The sequence below is a fragment of the Notolepis coatsorum genome, assembly GCF_963971535.1.
Source record: "Notolepis coatsorum genome assembly, chromosome: 15".
In the NCBI taxonomy this organism is placed as follows: domain Eukaryota; kingdom Metazoa; phylum Chordata; class Actinopteri; order Aulopiformes; family Paralepididae; genus Notolepis; species Notolepis coatsorum.
In genome coordinates, this window is record NC_140179.1 from 22,320,060 (window position 1) to 22,337,944 (window position 17,885).

The 17,885-nt window shown below is 44.5% G+C and overlaps 1 protein-coding gene across 1 annotated transcript in view; it reads left to right on the forward strand.

Moving 5' to 3' along the window:
- The window catches only part of st8sia1 (ST8 alpha-N-acetyl-neuraminide alpha-2,8-sialyltransferase 1), a gene marked incomplete at its 3' end in the record, with an annotated part of 53,249 nt that overhangs the window by 13,494 nt on the left and 21,870 nt on the right, over window positions 1–17,885 (forward strand). The window lies entirely within an intron of this gene.

A 17,885-nucleotide genomic window follows, 5' to 3' on the forward strand; every position in this document is an offset into this window, starting at 1 on the left:
CTAATATATCTACTACTAAGCTAGTATCTACCACTAAGCTAGTGTCTACCACCAAGCTAGTGTCTACTACTAAGCTAATATATCTACTACTAAGCTAGTATCTACTACTAAGCTAGTATCTACTACTAAGCTAATATATCTACTACTAAGCTAATATATCTACTACTAAGCTAGTATCTACCACTAAGCTAGTGTCTACCACCAAGCTAGTGTCTACTACTAAGCTAGTGTCTACCACCAAGCTAGTGGTGCTCTAGCACCTGCCAGGGAACACAGTATATTAACTAGTAGATACCAGGCCCCATTTATCAATATATAGCATAGTGTAACTTTTTACTTTTAATAAATACTGACATAATTGACTAAATAAGAATGCCATCCAAGGACTTTTTGGATACAGCTGGCACTTCTGAGAGAATGGGGACGCATGAGTAAACAACGGAGTGAGTGAGTGAGTGAGTGAGTGAGTGAGTGAGTGAGTGAGTGAGTGAGTCAGTGAGTGAGTGAGTGAGTGAGTCAGTGAGTGAGTGAGTGAGTGAGTGAGTGAGTCAGTGAGTCAGTGAGTGAGTCAGTGAGTCAGTGAGTCAGTGAGTCAGTGAGTGAGTCAGTGAGTGAGTCAGTGAGTGAGTGAGTCAGTGAGTGAGTGAGTGAGTCAGTGAGTGAGTGAGTGAGTCAGTGAGTGAGTGAGTGAGTGAGTGCCACTGCTGACCCCTATTAGTCGATTAGTCGACTAATCGGTCGAAAGGAGCCGTAGTCGACTAGCCAACCTCTTAGTAAAAAAAAGAAGTATATATATATATTTAAAAAAATATATATATCATTCTTTCCAAAAGAAAAGAGACCTAGAAGCGTGGCTAACGCTAATGGCACGCATACCAGAGGCTAACTGCCTACGAAAACAGGCACAGAGGCACTGAAAGAGGATTTCACCCATCTAATGAACACACTAGACTAGACAAATATCAAGATGTATCCATCAGTGGACCAATTGCATGCTTTTGCAGAGGACAAGAAGCCTTCAGTCGACTCCTTCAGACATTAAGCACCCCCCACAGCCCAAATGGAATGATAAAAAATGTAAATTAAAACTTTGTAAATATTATACTTTTTTTCTTTTTTTTGACCAATAGTCGACTAACGGCACATTTTGGCCAATCATAGTCGACCATCCAAATCCTTAGTCAGGGACAGCCCTAGAGTGAGTGAGTGAGTCAGTGAGTGAGTGAGTGAGTGAGTGAGTGAGTGAGTGAGTGAGTGAGTGAGTGAGTGAGTGAGTCAGTGAGTGAGTGAGTGAGTGAGTGAGTCAGTGAGTCAGTGAGTGAGTGAGTCAGTGAGTGAGTGAGTCAGTGAGTGAGTGAGTCAGTGAGTCAATGAGTGAGTGAGTGAGTGAGTCAGTGACAGTCGTAACGCTGCTTAAAAAGCATCTAAAAAAGCTCTCTGTACAAGCTGTTGTGTGTTTCATTCGATAGGGTCCGTCACATGCCTCAGTCCCACAACCTCATATTAATGAAAAATACATTTGGAATCCAGTCCTTTTGTTTTTCTCAAGTCAGCGTAGCTTTTCTCTCCGTGTCTCTGAGGCGACCAGGATGCTCTGAGCTCTTGATTGATTGATTGATTGAAAACTTTATTTAACAGCGAGAGAGAGACAGACATATATATACCCCCATTCTCTCTCTCTCTCTCTCTCTCTCTCTCTCTCTCTCTCTCTCTCTTTCTCTCTCTCTCTCTCTCTCTCTCTTTTCACCTGGTAGCTTATGTCTTTATTGCTTTATTTTTTAGTAATATAAAGTAATTTTATAGTATTATAATTATAAAGTAATTTTATATTATATTTATATTTATATTACTTATATTATTATTATATATATTATATTATATTATATATTATATTAATTACTTACTTACTTTATTACAACACTCAAGTACAGATGAAAAGATAATGTTTGTGGAGGAAGTGAAACCTGATTGGTTGATGAGATTAGATTGAGATAAGGTCACAGCTGCATATAGACAACAAGGTTTCTTATCTGAATATGAAAGGAAATAACTGACAGGAAATAAAGCTATCCCCATAGCAACACAATTCTAGTGAAACCACCTATACTGTATACGCATATGACTCCATTTTAATGACCTTACCTGAATTACCGATATTTATTGTTATTATATTGTAAAAAATGAATGCATTGAAATGTCTGTAAAGTCTCGACGACATTGAAAATGATGGGTGATCTCAATTGTCCTTTTCGAGAATAAATAAAGGTTTGAATTGAATTGAACATTATCACACACACACACACACACACACACATACACGTATAGACGCACACACACACACACACATACACACACACACAGACATACACACACACACTAGGGGTTCATAATGTCAGAAAATTACTTGATTCAGGGTCACAGTTCGATTCATAATGGATTACATTTAGTCATTTAGTCATTTAGCTGAACGCTTTTATCCAAAGCGAGTCATCAGGAAGGGGACAACTCTATCATCTGAGTAACAATGTTGATCAAAGTGTTGAGTGCTACAGTGTAGGTTAGTATATTAGGACAAGTGCATGACAGTAAGGTTTGTTAGGTTTTTCTTTTTTAAATTTCAGATAATGGTTGAAGAAGTGCGTCTTTAGTGATTAAATTCAATACATGCGAGTCCGGGTTGAGTTACGTCTCCCATTTGACTAAAAAAAAATCACACAAATCACCTGATTTGATTTTTAGGTGAATGGATTTTTTTGCACACATCCCTAACACACACACACTAACACACTCACAAACAAAAACACACATGCACACGCACACACACACAACCATCCTCAAATAAACACTGTACCCGTATATAGACGCCAGTAGTGGTGTGGCTGCTGCACGCGTGACTGTAGGGCTGTCAAAATTGGCCAAAAATGACATTTGAATATCCCTTTAAAAAGGAATGATATTCGACGATATTCGAATATCTATTTTTGTGCATATTTTTATATAAAAAAATTTTTTTATATGTTTATTTTTTTATTGTTGGTTATTTCCGTCGTTATTGTTGTTGTTGTTACTATGTCCTGTGAAGTCCTGTTTATTGTTGTTATTATTGTATTGTGTTGTCTTGTTTAATGTAAAAAATATATAAAAAGAAAATTGATAAAAATAAAGAACACTACTGCTGCAGGCGTGGGTAGACTGTAGTGGTGTGACTGCACGCGTGGGTAGACTGCCTCGCTCTGCCAGTAGGGGGTAGGGGCAGGTGGCCGTGCCAAACCCAAACTGGCAGCGTCCACCTCGAGTGCAGAAACTGTTCCCTGCTGAGGAATGTGCCAATTACAAGGTTTTGTCGTTAATTACCAGCTGGCCTAATTGTTCATACTATCGCTGTATCTCTCTGTATGGTACAGTATATCTCTATATTAGGGTTGTCTTAAATACTTCGAAGCTTCGTTCGATGGGCATGGGATTCGAATATGAAAAAAAGATTTGAAAAAAAAAATTGTAATGTTTTTATTTTTTTTTGCAAAATCAACTCTGTCTCTCTTTGTTAACTACAAAAAGCAATGCTGTTTGTTATTTAAGATGAGGTCGGACTCGGCACTGACAGATTTGTGTTCATTGTGCTGCTTTTATAAAGCCTCAAATGACGGCTTGCAATATTTCATGAAAGCAAAGTGTTTATTTTGTCTAAGATTTAAAAAACGTTACAGCACTGACAAAGTTGAACAAAGTGTTGTACAAGTCCCACAACATAAAAAAAAAAAAAAAAGTATTTATAATAAATTTTTTTTGTATTTCGAAGCTTCGAATTAAAATCGAATCTTGGCCCCGAAGCTTCGAATTCCAAAAAAATTCAAAGGTCAGCCCTAATGCTGTCCACCATCTCTGTATCTCTCTATATCTCTGTATGGTACAGTATATCTATATGGTACAGTATATCTCTATATGGTACAGTATATCTCTATATGGTACATTATATCTGTATGGTACAGTATATCTCTATATGGTACAGTATATCTCTATGGTACACTATATCTCTCAGTATATCTCTATATGGTACAGTATATCTATATGGTACAGTATATCTCTGTATGGTACAGTATATCTATATGGTACAGTATATCTCTGTATGGTACAGTATATCTGTATGGTACAGTATATCTCTGTATGGTACAGTATATCTATATGGTACAGTATATCTCTGTATGGTACAGTATATCTGTATGGTACAGTATATCTCTGTATGGTACAGTATATATATATGGTACAGTATATCTCTGTATGGTACAGTATATCTGTATGGTACAGTATATCTCTGTATGGTACAGTATATCTATATGGTACAGTATATCTCTGTATGGTACAGTATATCTGTATGGTACAGTATATCTCTGTATGGTACAGTATATCTCTATGGTACAGTATATCTCTATATGGTACAGTATATCTCTATATGGTACAGTATATATCTGTATGGTACAGTATATCTCTATATGGTACAGTATATCTCTGTATGGTACAGTATATATCTGTATGGTACAGTATATCTCTATGTGGTACAGTATATCTCTATATGGTACAGTATATCTTACAGTATATCTCTGTATGGTACACTATATCTCTATATGGTACAGTATATCTCTATATGGTACAGTATATCTCTATATGGTACAGTATATCTCTGTATGGTACAGTATATCTCTATACTCTATACTCCGACTCAGCTTCTTCTCCCAGGCCATCAGAACACTGAACACTGAACTCTCCACTCACAAATACACATGAGCACACACACACACACACACACACACACACACACACACACACACACATACACCACTCATGCGGCAACGGCAAAAAAAAAATTGAAAACCTATACCGATATTTTCCGATATCACATTTTAATGCCGATATCGGCCGATAATATCGGTAGGCCGATAATATCGGACATCCCTACTTTAAACAAAATGTCACTTTAAAAAAATATAATCTTTAGAAACACTTTAAAAGAAGGAGGTACTGTATAGTTTAGATACATTAAGAGTTAACATTGTAAATTGTATATTGCATAGTAGTGTATAATAAGAACCAGTTTCTCAGGAACCTAGCATATCTTTTTTTCCCCCATGCATATCTTGTGTCTTATCTATTTAATTTTTTCGATGCCTATTTTATTCTATTTTATTATTGTATTTTGCACAATCAATGTGGGCAAGACCACCCGCATTTCACTGTATGCCCTGGTATGTATGTGACAAATAAACCTCTTGATTCTTGATTCTTCTTGATTCTATATGGTACAGTATGTCCAGAGGCCTTAGTTTCTCGAGCCACTCTTGTGTTTCAAGCATCGTATTTTGGTTTCCCTCCTCCTTGTCTAATCCTGACAGCAAGGCATGCACTGTATGTCTGAGTACTAAAACATCTGGAGCTCTAGAAATGATGACATGTTGTTTCTTTTAGTTCTACTGTCAAATATTTCCTGAAATGCTCCTGGTTTCTTTTTTGAAATAGTTATTATTATGATAGCAGTTAGGGGTGGGAATCACCAGAGGCCTCACGATACGATACTATCACGATACTTGAGTCACGATACGATAGTATTGTGATTAGGGATGGGTACCGAATTCGGTACTTTTGAGGTACCGAACCGAAACACGTCGGTACTACCGAGTATCGAATCAAGTGAGAAACCGAAAAAAAAATAAAAAAAAATATTTTTTATTAATTTTTTTTTTTTACCTTTTTTTTTTTTTTTTACTTTTCTCTTTTCATGTCAACGTTCACACGCACAATATATGCTTACCTAGGATTTGACTTGATTCAACAACAAAGCAGTCGGAGCAATGACAAGCCAAAAACTGTCGAAATTGTAGTTATTTGAAGTTTGGATATTTTTTTACGACTGAGGTAGGTAAATTAAATTTCGACAGTTTTCGGCTCGTCATTGCTCCGACTGCTTTGTTGTTGAATCAAGTCAAATCCTAGGTAAGCATATGTTGTGCGTGTGAACATTGACATGAAAAGAGAAAAGTAAAAAAAAAAAAAAAAAAGTAAAAAAAAAAATTAATAAAAAAATGTATTTTTATTTTTTTTTTATTTTTTTTTAAAGTACCGAAAAAAGGTACCGTTGGGTACCGGTATCGATTCACAGGTACCGGTACCGGTATTGGTTCAAATGTGAAAGGTACCCATCCCTAAATATGATGTGATACTAAATATATTGCGATATGCTGAGTATTGCGATATTAATATTGCGATATATTGCGATTTATTACCTTTTTTCAACTGCAAAGTAAAACTATATTTCTAAATAAATAAATAACGATACTTGGCGTCCCTGTATCGATACAGTATTGCCACTCAAAGTATCGCGATACTACTACGTATCGATATTTTCCGCCACCACTAGTAGCAGTAATGATGCTTCCTAGTTCCTTCACTAGCTGAGCTGTTAGTGATGATGATGATGATGCTTCCTAGTTCCTTCACTAGCTGAGCTGTTAGTGATGATGATGATGTTTCCTAGTTCCTTCACTAGCTGAGCTGTTAGTGATGATGATGCTTCCTAGTTCCTTCACTAGCTGAGCTGTTAGTGATGATGATGCTTCCTAGTTCCTTCACTAGCTGAGCTGTTAGTGATGATGATGATGCTTCCTAGTTCCTTCACTAGCTGAGCTGTTAGTGATGATGATGATGCTTCCTAGTTCCTTCACTAGCTGAGCTGTTAGTGATGATGATGATGCTTCCTAGTTCCTTCACTAGCTGAGCTGTTAGTGATGATGATGTTTCCTAGTTCCTTCACTAGCTGAGCTGTTAGTGATGATGATGATGCTTCCTAGTTCCTTCACTAGCTGAGCTGTTAGTGATGATGATGCTTCCTAGTTCCTTCACTAGCTGAGCTGTTAGTGATGATGATGATGCTTCCTAGTTCCTTCACTAGCTGAGCTGTTAGTGATGATGATGTTTCCTAGTTCCTTCACTAGCTGAGCTGTTAGTGATGATGATGATGCTTCCTAGTTCCTTCACTAGCTGAGCTGTTAGTGATGATGATGTTTCCTAGTTCCTTCACTAGCTGAGCTGTTAGTGATGATGATGATGTTTCCTAGTTCCTTCACTAGCTGAGCTGTTAGCAGGTTATTATTCTCCCCAGCTCAACCCCCCCTTTCACGGTCCAGCAGAGACCCTGGGGCAAATGGACACATAGATGTGTGTGTGTGTGTGTGTGTGCGTGTGTGTGTGCGTGTGTGTGTGTGTGTGTGTGTGTGTGTGTGTGTGTGTGTGTGTGTGTGTGTGTGTGTGCGTGTGTGTGCGTGTGTGCGTGCGTGCGTCAGAGCGTGCGTGCGTGCGTGTGTGTGTGTGCTGGTGTGTCCTTTATACATAGCCTAGAGAATGTATGGAAAGAGAGGAGAGAGTGAGAGAGAAAGTGGTAGTCAGAGAGAGACAGCTCTTGTGTGCGTGCAGCGTGCGCGCGCTTGCATGTGTGTGTGTGCATGCATGCGTGTGTGTTTGTGCGTGTGTCTGTGTGTGTGTGTGTGTGTGTGTGTGTGTGTGTGTGTGTGTGTGTGTGTATCCTCAAGTGTGTGTGCTCCTAGGCGAATAATGAGTGCGATTGTTTCCGCTGGAAGTCTCAGTTCATCCGTGCTTCTGACTCAAATGAAGCCAACCCCCTCCCACCCACCCACTACCCCCTCCCACCCACTCACTCCCCCATCCCCCTCCCACCCACCCAGACCCCCCTCCCCCTCCCCATCCCCTGCTAGAAAAGGGAAATAGCATTCACCGTCCTTAGCAATGCAGTGAAGGCTTTTCTTCAGATGAAAAGAGGGGGATTAGCAGTATTCAAACGTAGAGTAGGAGTAAGAGGCGTGAGCGAAGAGAGAAAAGATGAAAGGAACTGAAACAGTAGAGACTAGATTCTATTTTTTCCACGACGTGTTCCACTCACATTAATTAAAGGGCCACTTCATCAAATAGACAATGCCGATTTTCATTTGGCACATAATCTCACACTAGGGCTGAGCGCCCAAACGTTAGAACGTTCGAACCTTCGTTCGTTACGTTGGCATTCTAATTCTAAATCAACATTTGAATTTTTTATTTTTAATAATAAAAACAAAATTAAAATGTTTATGTTTAAACCAATGGGGTTTTTCTTCACAGTTGCAGATAAAGATTAGGCTACACTAATAGTATCGTATTAAAACTGATGAGTTATATTCATTAAAGAAAGTTGATTAATAAAAAGAAAAATACTAATTTAATCAGATTAATCACTTTATTCAAATTGAGGATTTAGTTTGAGGATATTTATAAAAACAAAAATAATAATAACTAAAAAAGAAAAATGGAAATGTCTTTTTTTACTATTAAAAAAAATTAAAACGAAGGTTCGAACATCCATTCGAAAAACCCTGACGAAGTTCGAATCCCCAAAACAGGCTTCGGGGACAGCCTTATCTCACACACATACAAAACTCTGACACACATTCATTAAGTTTGACAGTTATATACTGGTCATCGCGTCTCGCTCTTTGCCATTATGAGATAACTCTTATCTCCTAGCACCTACTGTGCTCATGAACAAACAATTTGCACTCATGCACGTGACCAGGCACAACAAATTTGTGTTTCTGCGTTTGAGTTTTGCGCTCTGATTGGCCGGGAGAGGATAGGGGCGGGACCAATCACAGTGCTCAGATGTTGCCGTCTAGGTGGTGATACAAGCGGTCTTGCTCTGAGGGAAGGAGGCCGTTCATATAGTTTTATATATAATTGTACCAACACAGATATTAGGCAGTACACACATTGTCCTGCAATACATGTACAGTGAATGCACAGCTACATTCGCCATATATTTCTATCGCTGCTGCGGTCTACAGTGAAATGCAATATTATTATTATTATTATTGTAAAGATTATCATTACAATTATTATTATTTTGTGCACGTTGTGCAAATTGAGAGGCTGTGCTCTTTGCACACACAACCCTCGTACACTTGTAACATTGCCTTTCCAGGCGGCTGCGTTTGTGTCCCTTGCCTCCGGCAAGATTGGTCCCGCCCCTATCCTCTCCCGGCCAATCAGAGCGCAAAACTCGAACGCAGAAACACAAATTTGTTGTGCTTCGCGTAGACGCGACCAGGCCACGCCCCTGCGTCCTGCTATAAGACGCCGGACATGGTCACACTCTACCTTCCTCTTTTTTGTTTCCAACATGGACACTGCAGTGTACTCCGTGAACTAGTTGTTATGAAACGCAGGAAGAAATTACACAATGTTGGGTTTTTGCCGGAGGTTCACCAGCCCCTGGAATCTTCTCGGCACATCCTACCAGCGCATCGGGCCTGTCCTGGGGTTCCTCATCTCGTGACAGCGGATTGAGGGACATCGCGCGACGGTTAGCAGTCGAGCTACGTCGCGCACAGGTAGGCCTGTGTTGTCAGGCATTGATACTAGCATGAGTAATACTGCTCGTTGTCCCGTGAGACAGCCGTGTGATGTATTGGCGCGAGGGGCAGGATATTTGGGAAAACATGGTCGTCATGACTCTGTTTTGGGTGTTTTCCCAACTATCCTAGTGCGCGCGGCTAATGCTAATGCTACAATGCTGGGTCTTCATTCTTTGTTCCCCGCCGAGGGCTGTCTTTACTAAAAGGTCTTCCCTCCTCTTAACCATTCATGCTGACGGTCAATCGGTGTCTAATGTTGGGGATTTAGCGGGGGCTTGTTTACCATTTTCATGGGTGGATGGGCTGAGGCCCAGGGCTGGTGTGCTTTTTGTGAATCTATGAATTGTGTGCGGGACTGGTGTTTTTCTCTTGTCTGCATCCCCTTAACAATTGTGTGTATGGGCTAGCCCATTCTGCAGTGTGTTAGTGGAGTTTTCGTTCATTTATTCATTTACCCCTTCATGGGTGCACACCACAGTGGAGGTCGCTGCATGCCTACTGGTGAGGCAGTGCTTCACTAGTAGTAGTCTTTTGTCTGCAGCCACCACTGGTGCTCCGTGCTTGTGAAGCAGGTGGCATCAGTCCTTTGCCTCTGACATGGTGGAACGGTGTCCCGCCCGGCCGACGCCATGAGGCGAGTCGGCCCGGCAGGTGGCTGGTGGGCTGTTAAAACCTATACCGCCGTGGTATAGAATTAGCAGCGACTAGCAACATTGTTTGAATTGCTGTTTTTTCTGTCAAAAATGGTGTCGGGTGGTGGGGCCTTAGGGCCAGCCGACGTCCAAAACATTGCGCGAGGTTTTGAGGTTATTAGCTTTTGACCTAGCCGCAAGCTATAACCGCAGGGAGGGCTAGGATGCTGTCAACGCTTGTTTACAGACATCTTTGGTTGGATCAGTCTCCCCTTGAGGAGGAGAGAATGTTTTTTCCCTTCTCAGGGCTCCCCTCTCCGCGGAGGGAATTGGTCTTTCCGCAGGAGCGCAGGCGGTATTTGACCTAGGCCCCACACCGCCTCACACCGCGCAGCCAGAGGTGAGGGCGAGGCCTCGCCAGCGGCTGTGGCGAGGCCCCCAACCAGCGGCCATGTTTCCCCCGCCTTAGGTACCCTGGACACAAAGACAACAGGTGATCACAAGGCCGACAGCCTTGGCGGTCGAGGGATCGGCTACATTAGATGAGCACGCCCTAAAAAAACGTTGCCGTCTAGCTGTGTCTAGCTCGCTCTCCGGTCACTCCCCCCCCCAACACCAGCGGGATACAGGCTCTGATTTGTTCCCTTTGGCTGCGGGCCGCGTGCCTTCAGTGAAGCACGAGCGTCCCCACGTTTCGCTTCTCATGGGGACAGGGGCTGACACCCAGTTGCTGGCTAGGCCTGGGTCTGTCTGTGAGAATGCTGTGCTGTCAAGCGGCTCCCACGCCGCACGTTCTGCGTCTGTGTTTGGTGAGCCTGGTGTTGTGTCTGTCAAAGACGAAGGTTGTCAGCAGGGGGACCTCGAGGCTCAGGGGATCGCAGCGCGAGTTCTCCCAGCCCCGCCCTCGCCAGGCCGGGTATCACGTTAGTGCCTCCCACGGCCAGAAGACCGGCGGTGGTCAGTCAGGCGCGCGTGATTTGGGTGGTAGTAATATCACTGCAGGGCTACGGTGTGTAGGAACCCACCCTATCGGGCAGTGTGGGGACCTCACGCCTTGCATGTCCAGCTGTAGAACAGTTCCTCAGCAATCCATGCCGGGGAGGTGTTCAGTGGGGGAGCTTTTGTCACCCAGTGTGATGTCAGCTTCCCCTGTATCAAACCGGCCCTTTCTGTCGGGGTCCCCCCTTGGGTGCGATTGCCTCGTTGGTAGTGTCAGGGTGCGATATCCCAGCTCCACAAGACGCCCTGCTCGCGTGGTTGGCGAGTCCAGGGTTGGCAACGCACAGCGGGTGGGACCGGGCCGCCTATCTACGGTTCCTGGCGGACCAGCGCCAAGTGGCGGCGGGTGCGCTTGGGATTATCATCACATATGGCTACAGCAGTGCCATATGTCGAGGTGGATGGAGAGAACCCTGAGGCGGGGACTTGTGTCTGCACAACCCCACCCTCCGTTTTCAGGTTTGGTACAGACCCTATTGTCAGGGTCAACAGCAGTGACAGCTCTGGCCGACGAGATCCAATCTCTGTTGGCGAAGCAAGCCAAGGGGGGGTGTCAGACCAATACTGGACCTGTCCCATGGAAGGTTCAGGATGTTGACCGTCTCCCACCTGTTAGTCGCTGTCAGGTGGGGGCCTGGTTCACCTCCATAGACCTGTAGGATGCGTATTCGCATCCCTATCTTCCATCCTAGGGCTTCCTTTGCAGGGCTTAGCGTACGGGTACCAGAGGCTGCCGATCGGCTACTCTCTGGCTCCCCGCATCTTCACCAAGTGCGTGGAGACCGTGCTGGGGCCTTTGCGTCGTCGGGGGTTACGAATTGTATTCTGCCCTGGACGACGTTCTGGTCCTTTGCCGGTCAGGGTAGATCGCCAGGTCTCATACCAGGCAGGTGGTGTCTCACCAGCCTGGGTTTTGCTGTAGACTGGAAGTAGAGTTCTCCTCTTCCCAGTCAACGGGTGGAGTACTTGGGCTTTTTCTAAGCTCAAGGTCTATATGGGCATCCCTCTCGGAGCGGCGGCGAGTGGTTGGGTTCTATGCACGCTCGGGAGGTTCCGTCCTAGGACGGTTACGGCGCTGTCCGTGATGCGCCTGCTGCTGGGGTCCCTCTTGGCCTCCTCTTCATGAGGAGGATGCAGAGGTGGTTTTTTTCCAGTATGGAAATGGACCCGGTGTGTGACATATGGAAGCGGCTGAAGGTTCCTGTAGGAGCCAAATCCTATGATGATAAATTGTATCTTTATTGCCCCCTTAGAAATATAGTTTATTATGGTATTCGTGCTTTGTGTTATTAATATATGTCAATGAATTCCAAGATGGAGACTTACCTGGTCAACTCCCCTTTTTTCCCACGTTCCCCCTAACCACTCCTATAACATGGCAGGTAATTTAGAGTTCATGCAGGCCCAGGTATAGCGGTACCATATAGTTTTTGACCGCACTCAATTCGCATTTGATTGACAGTTTACGTTCATTTACATAACCCTTTTTGTTTGTTTTATAGTGGTAGGCAGCTATTGGGGCTGTTGTGACTCGCTTCCCAATAAATCCCATTTGTTTTGAAAGTACATTGGACCAGCGTCATCTTTTCTTTTGGATTGCAATTCGGAGCGTGTCGGACTAACAATGCATTACCTGGAGCCTCAAGGCAACTGTGGTTCGTATGATTGCCTTTACAGTTCCCATGTCAGTACTGGGGGACCTCGTCTTCTGGGGAGGGTCTGGTGCCCTCACCTGCGGGGTCCCCGTGGGCAGCAGGCTGTCACACGTCACGGTCTTCACCGAAGCCTCCCTCATGGGATGGGGGGGGGACGTGTCGGGCCAACGCAGTAGGGGGCAGCTGCCATGCTGCCCGGTCTGCGCTGCATTCAATGTGTTGGAATTGAAGGCAGTCCTTCTGGTCCTCAAACGGCTCGACGCCTTGTGGTGGGCAAGCATGTTTTGGTCAGGACGGACAACACGACGTCAGCATCGTATATTGTCAGACAGGGTGGACTGCGCTCTTCCCGTCTGCACCGGGCGGCGGGTGGGCTCTGGCTATGGGCGTTCTCCATCTGCTCTGCCTGAGGGCTCTCCACATCCCCGGCAGGGTGAATGTGGGTGCAGGTGTGATGTCGCGGGGCAGTCCTCACCCTGATGAGTGGGGATTACGTCCAGACATAGTCGGGCAGGTCTGAAACCGATTCCGTGGCCGTCCGGGATTCTGTACGCATTCCCCCCCTTACACCTGATAGCTCAGCTGTTGGGGCGGGTACGTCGGGAGCGCGGGATTTGGTCCTGGTCGCGCCGGGCCGGGGCTCAGCTGTGTGGTCCCCGGCCCTGATTCAGCTCTTGGTGGCCCCGCCGTGGCCTGTTCCGTGGTCACCGCGGGCCCTCTCTCAGGCACACGGAACTCTGTTCTGCCTCCTGTTCTGGGGCAGCCTCTAGGCTTGGCTGCTGACAGTGTGAATCTGGTGGGGATGCGTCTTGACTATTCTGTGGTTATCGCTATCCGGTACGCGTGCGCTCCGTCCTCTACCGCGGCTTACGCTGGGGAGTGGCGTATGGTCGAGTGTGGGGGCGGAACATTGTTCAGCCACCCTCTGGTGGAACATTCCTGCTTGGCGCTCTGCATCTCAAGCCTGTGGAACGTTCTCTGTCTCCGAGTGGTTCCTCCAACTGGTCCTGGGCTGGTTGCCCCGTTTGAGCCACTTGAGCAGGCGCCATTGGATCTGCTGTCTTGAAGACCGCGTTATTTTTGGCCATCACCTCCGCTAAACGCGTGGGTGAGCTGTGAGCTCTCTCGGTGCGGCCTGAGTGCTGTCTATTTGGCCGATAACGGTGCGACTCTGAGGCCTAATCCAGTCTTCGTGCCAAAGAATATCCGGAGCTCTTTTGCTCCAGGGATATTGTGGTTCAGGCGTTCGTCCGCCTCCTCACGCTAGTGAGTTGTAGGCGGGTCTTCACCTGTCGTGTCCTGTCCGTGCACTGGGGGTTTACCTCAGGACTCTGGCTCTCAGGGCTTCCGTTCAACTGTTTGTTTGTTACGGTGGCCCTTGCGCAGGTGAGGCACTGTCCAAGCAGCACCTGTCACATTGGTTGTGCTGGGGTGTTGCCTTTTGCTGCACGTTGGCTGGACAGGTCCCCCCTCGGGCTGCTGCCCTGTTAGGGGGGGCCTCGGTGGAGGACATCTGTGCTGCGGCCTGTTGTGTAGGTGTGTGCCACGGGGTGCTGTGTCACACGTGGTCCTGCCTGTACTGTGAGTTTTCAGGGGTCTTTGGTTCCCCCTTTTTCCGCATTTTGGTGGAGTTGACTGCCTCCCCCCCTTCGTTAGGACAGGCGGGTGGACGGGACTCCCCTCCTCCCTGGTAGTGGGGCTTACGGGCCCTCAGGGGTAGAGCTGCCGCGATAACCGCATTACCGCGGTATCGCTGTTGCATCACGCCCACCGCAGAGTAGGCTGAATACCGCATCACTGCTGTTTTTTATAATAATAATAAAGTAGCGCCCAGACGTTGGGCTTGCGGCTCTGCAGATATACCCTACTCGGTTCCAAGCGACCCTATTGGGTAGAAGTGGTACCAGAAAAGTCACGTGAAACATTGCAGACCACTGATTGGTCAGAAGAGAGACGCGTCACACGTTGGAGCCTCTGAACAAAAACAGAAAGCCGCCATCTTTACTGCCTCGCTAAGGATGCATTTCATTCAGGATTTGTTTGCGACAGCACCAAGTGCAATAAACAAAAAAGGATGGATTCACTGTGTATTCTGCCTCATTTATTGATGAAACAAAACCGACATCAACCCAATTTACCACCGAGCGGAGAGTTTAGTGTCACAACAAGATCGCTGATGTGTTAAGTTTGTTGTTGTTATTAGCCTAATACTAACGTCAGCAGATATACATGAGAGGTAACGTTAAACCCGGGTTGCTTGGTAGAATAGACACAATGAGAGGTAACGTTAGCTTTAGCAGAATAGACACAACGAGAATCTGGTTAATGTTGTTATTGATTGATTGATTGAAACTGTGTTAAACTCTGGCTTGCTGCAAGCCCTCGGACATAGCTATCCCACGGAGCTTTCAGTGTACACAAGCGGCCCCGCCTGCATCCCCACACGGAGACAAACGGAGTATAACCTGCAGTGGAAAAGGAACGAAGTACCAGGTACTAAAGCGGGTCGAGTTGAGTAGGTACTATGTAGTGGAAAAGCGCCATTAGACTAGAGGCAGGCTATAATGCTATAAAGAGTAGACGAAAAAGAAAAAAAATGCTTTCAAACAATTTTTTTTCTTTTTTGCGGTTATCGTCGCGGTACAAAATATTTCACAAATTTGTGCGGTAAGGAAAATATCAATACCGCGGCAGCTCTACTCAGGGGGTACACTTGTCGGGTCACGTGTCCGCTCTGTCCCATATCTCATAATGGTAAAGAGCGAGACGCGATGACCAGTATGATAATATAACGAAAGGTTATCCTATAATCTAGTTATATGAATACTGGCAGAGCGTCTCGCTCTTGGCGCCCTGAGGTCCCTTGGTTGGGTTTTCAATGTTGGAAACTTTTTTTTCGAGGAAGGTAGAGTGTGACCATGTCCGGCGTCTTATAGCAGGACGCTGGGGCGTGGCCTGGTCACGTGCATGAGTGCAAATTGTTTGTTCATGAGCACAGTAGGTGCTAGGAGATAAGAGTTATCTCATAATGGCAAAGAGCGAGACGTTCTGCCAGTATTCATATAACTAGGTTATAGGATAACCTTTTGTTATTGTGAGTAAATGAGTTTGAATATGGCCACCAGTGATGTCATCAGGGACACAATTGAATCCTTGTATTGTGTTAATTACAGCTCAATGAAATGATAAGGTAGCAGTCCCTATACCATCTGTAATAACGACGATTCACTGTGACGATTCAATAATGTGTGTGTGTGTGTGTGTGTGTGTGTGTGTGTGTGTGTGTGTGTGTGTGTGTGTGTGTGTGTGGTGTGTGTGTGTGTGTGTGTGTGTGTGTGTGTGTGTGTGTGTGTGTGTGTGTGTGTGTGTGTGTGTGCCTGCCTCTGTGTTGTTTTGTATTTTCACTTAAACCACAAACATGGGACATTGGGACGGTGCGATACGAGATAACCTTGGACTCATGGGACTGCCACATCAGAATGAATGGTTGAGAGGGAAGGAATGGCTTAATTAAATTGTCTCTCGGATGTCTTGTCTGTATGTCTGTCTCTGCTGTGACATAGTTGTCCTATGTTCTTCTTTTTTAGATAGAACTATCAAGTTTCAAGTTTCAAGTTTCTTTAATAGTTGTCATACAGAAGTACAGAATACTTTAATACAAAATGCTTCTTACTGTTACGCTCATAATCATAACCTGTCTTGTCTTGTCTTATATTAACCTAACTTAACTTATCTTATCTTATATTATCTTAACCTGTCTTGTCTTATCTTATATTAACTTAACTTATTTTATTCTTACCTTAACTTGTCTTGTCTTATATTAACTTAACTTCACTTGTCTTGTCTTGTCTTGTCTTGTATTAAGTTAACTTCACTTGTCTTGTCTTGTCTTGTCTTGTCTTGTATTAACTTAACTTAACTTCACTTGTCTTGTCTTGTCTTGTCTTGTCTTGTCTTGTCTTGTCTTGACTTGTCTTGTCTTATATTAACTTCACTTCACTTGTCTTGTCTTGTCTTGTCTTGTCTTGTCTTGTCTTGTCTTGTCTTGTCTTGTCTTGACTTGTCTTGTCTTATATTAACTTCACTTCACTTTTCTTGTCTTGTCTTATATTAACTTCACTTCACTTCACTTGTCTTGTCTTGTCTTGACTTGTCTTGTCTTATATTAACTTAACTTCACTTGTCTTGTCTTATATTAACTTAACTTCACTTCACTTGTCTTGTCTTGACTTGTCTTGTCTTGTCTTGTCTTGTCTTGTCTTGACTTGTCTTGTCTTATATTAACTTAACTTCACTTCACTTGTCTTGTCTTGTCTTGACTTGTCTTGTCTTATATTAACTTAACTTCACTTCACTTGTCTTGTCTTATATTAACTTAACTTCACTTCACTTGTCTTGTCTTGTCTTGTCTTGACTTGTCTTGTCTTATATTAACTTAACTTCACTTCAATTGTCTTGTCTTGTTTTGTCTTGTCTTGTCTTATACAACATCCTTTTGGACAGGCTCAGGGAGTGGGTGGGCATCTCTGGGAGCGCTCTAAACTGGTTTGCCTCTTATCTGAGGGAGAGAACGTTCTCGGTGGCTGTGGGTCCTTTTAAATCTGACCCCACCCCCCTCTCATGTGGGGTAAACAGGGATCGGTGCTAGGACCACTCCTCTTTGCCATTTACATGCTTCCCTTAGGCCTCCTCATCAATAAATTCACCAGCATTAAATATCACTGCTACGCAGACGACATACAACTACTCTGCTCTTTTAAACCCGACAACTTGGAGAAACTCAGCCTTCTCCAGGAGTGCCTGCTCGGCATTGAGAGCTGGATGGAACTGGAGTAACTTCCTCCAGTTAAATGCAAATAAAACGGAGGTGCTGATCGTAGCAGCTGAAAAGACTGCAGCTAGAGTGGCCACTCACTTGGGGTCCCTTACAGACAACATACGTCCCCACCTGAGAAACCTGGGTGTTGTCTTTGACCAGGCCATGAACCTAGACAAACATGTCAAAACACTCACACGCACCTGCTTCTTTCACCTCAGAAACATTGCAAAACTGCGCACCATCATATCTCACTCTGAACTAGAACTATCCGTGCATGCTTTTATTTCCTCTAGGCTTGACTACTGCAACTCACTTTTCACCTGTCTCACCA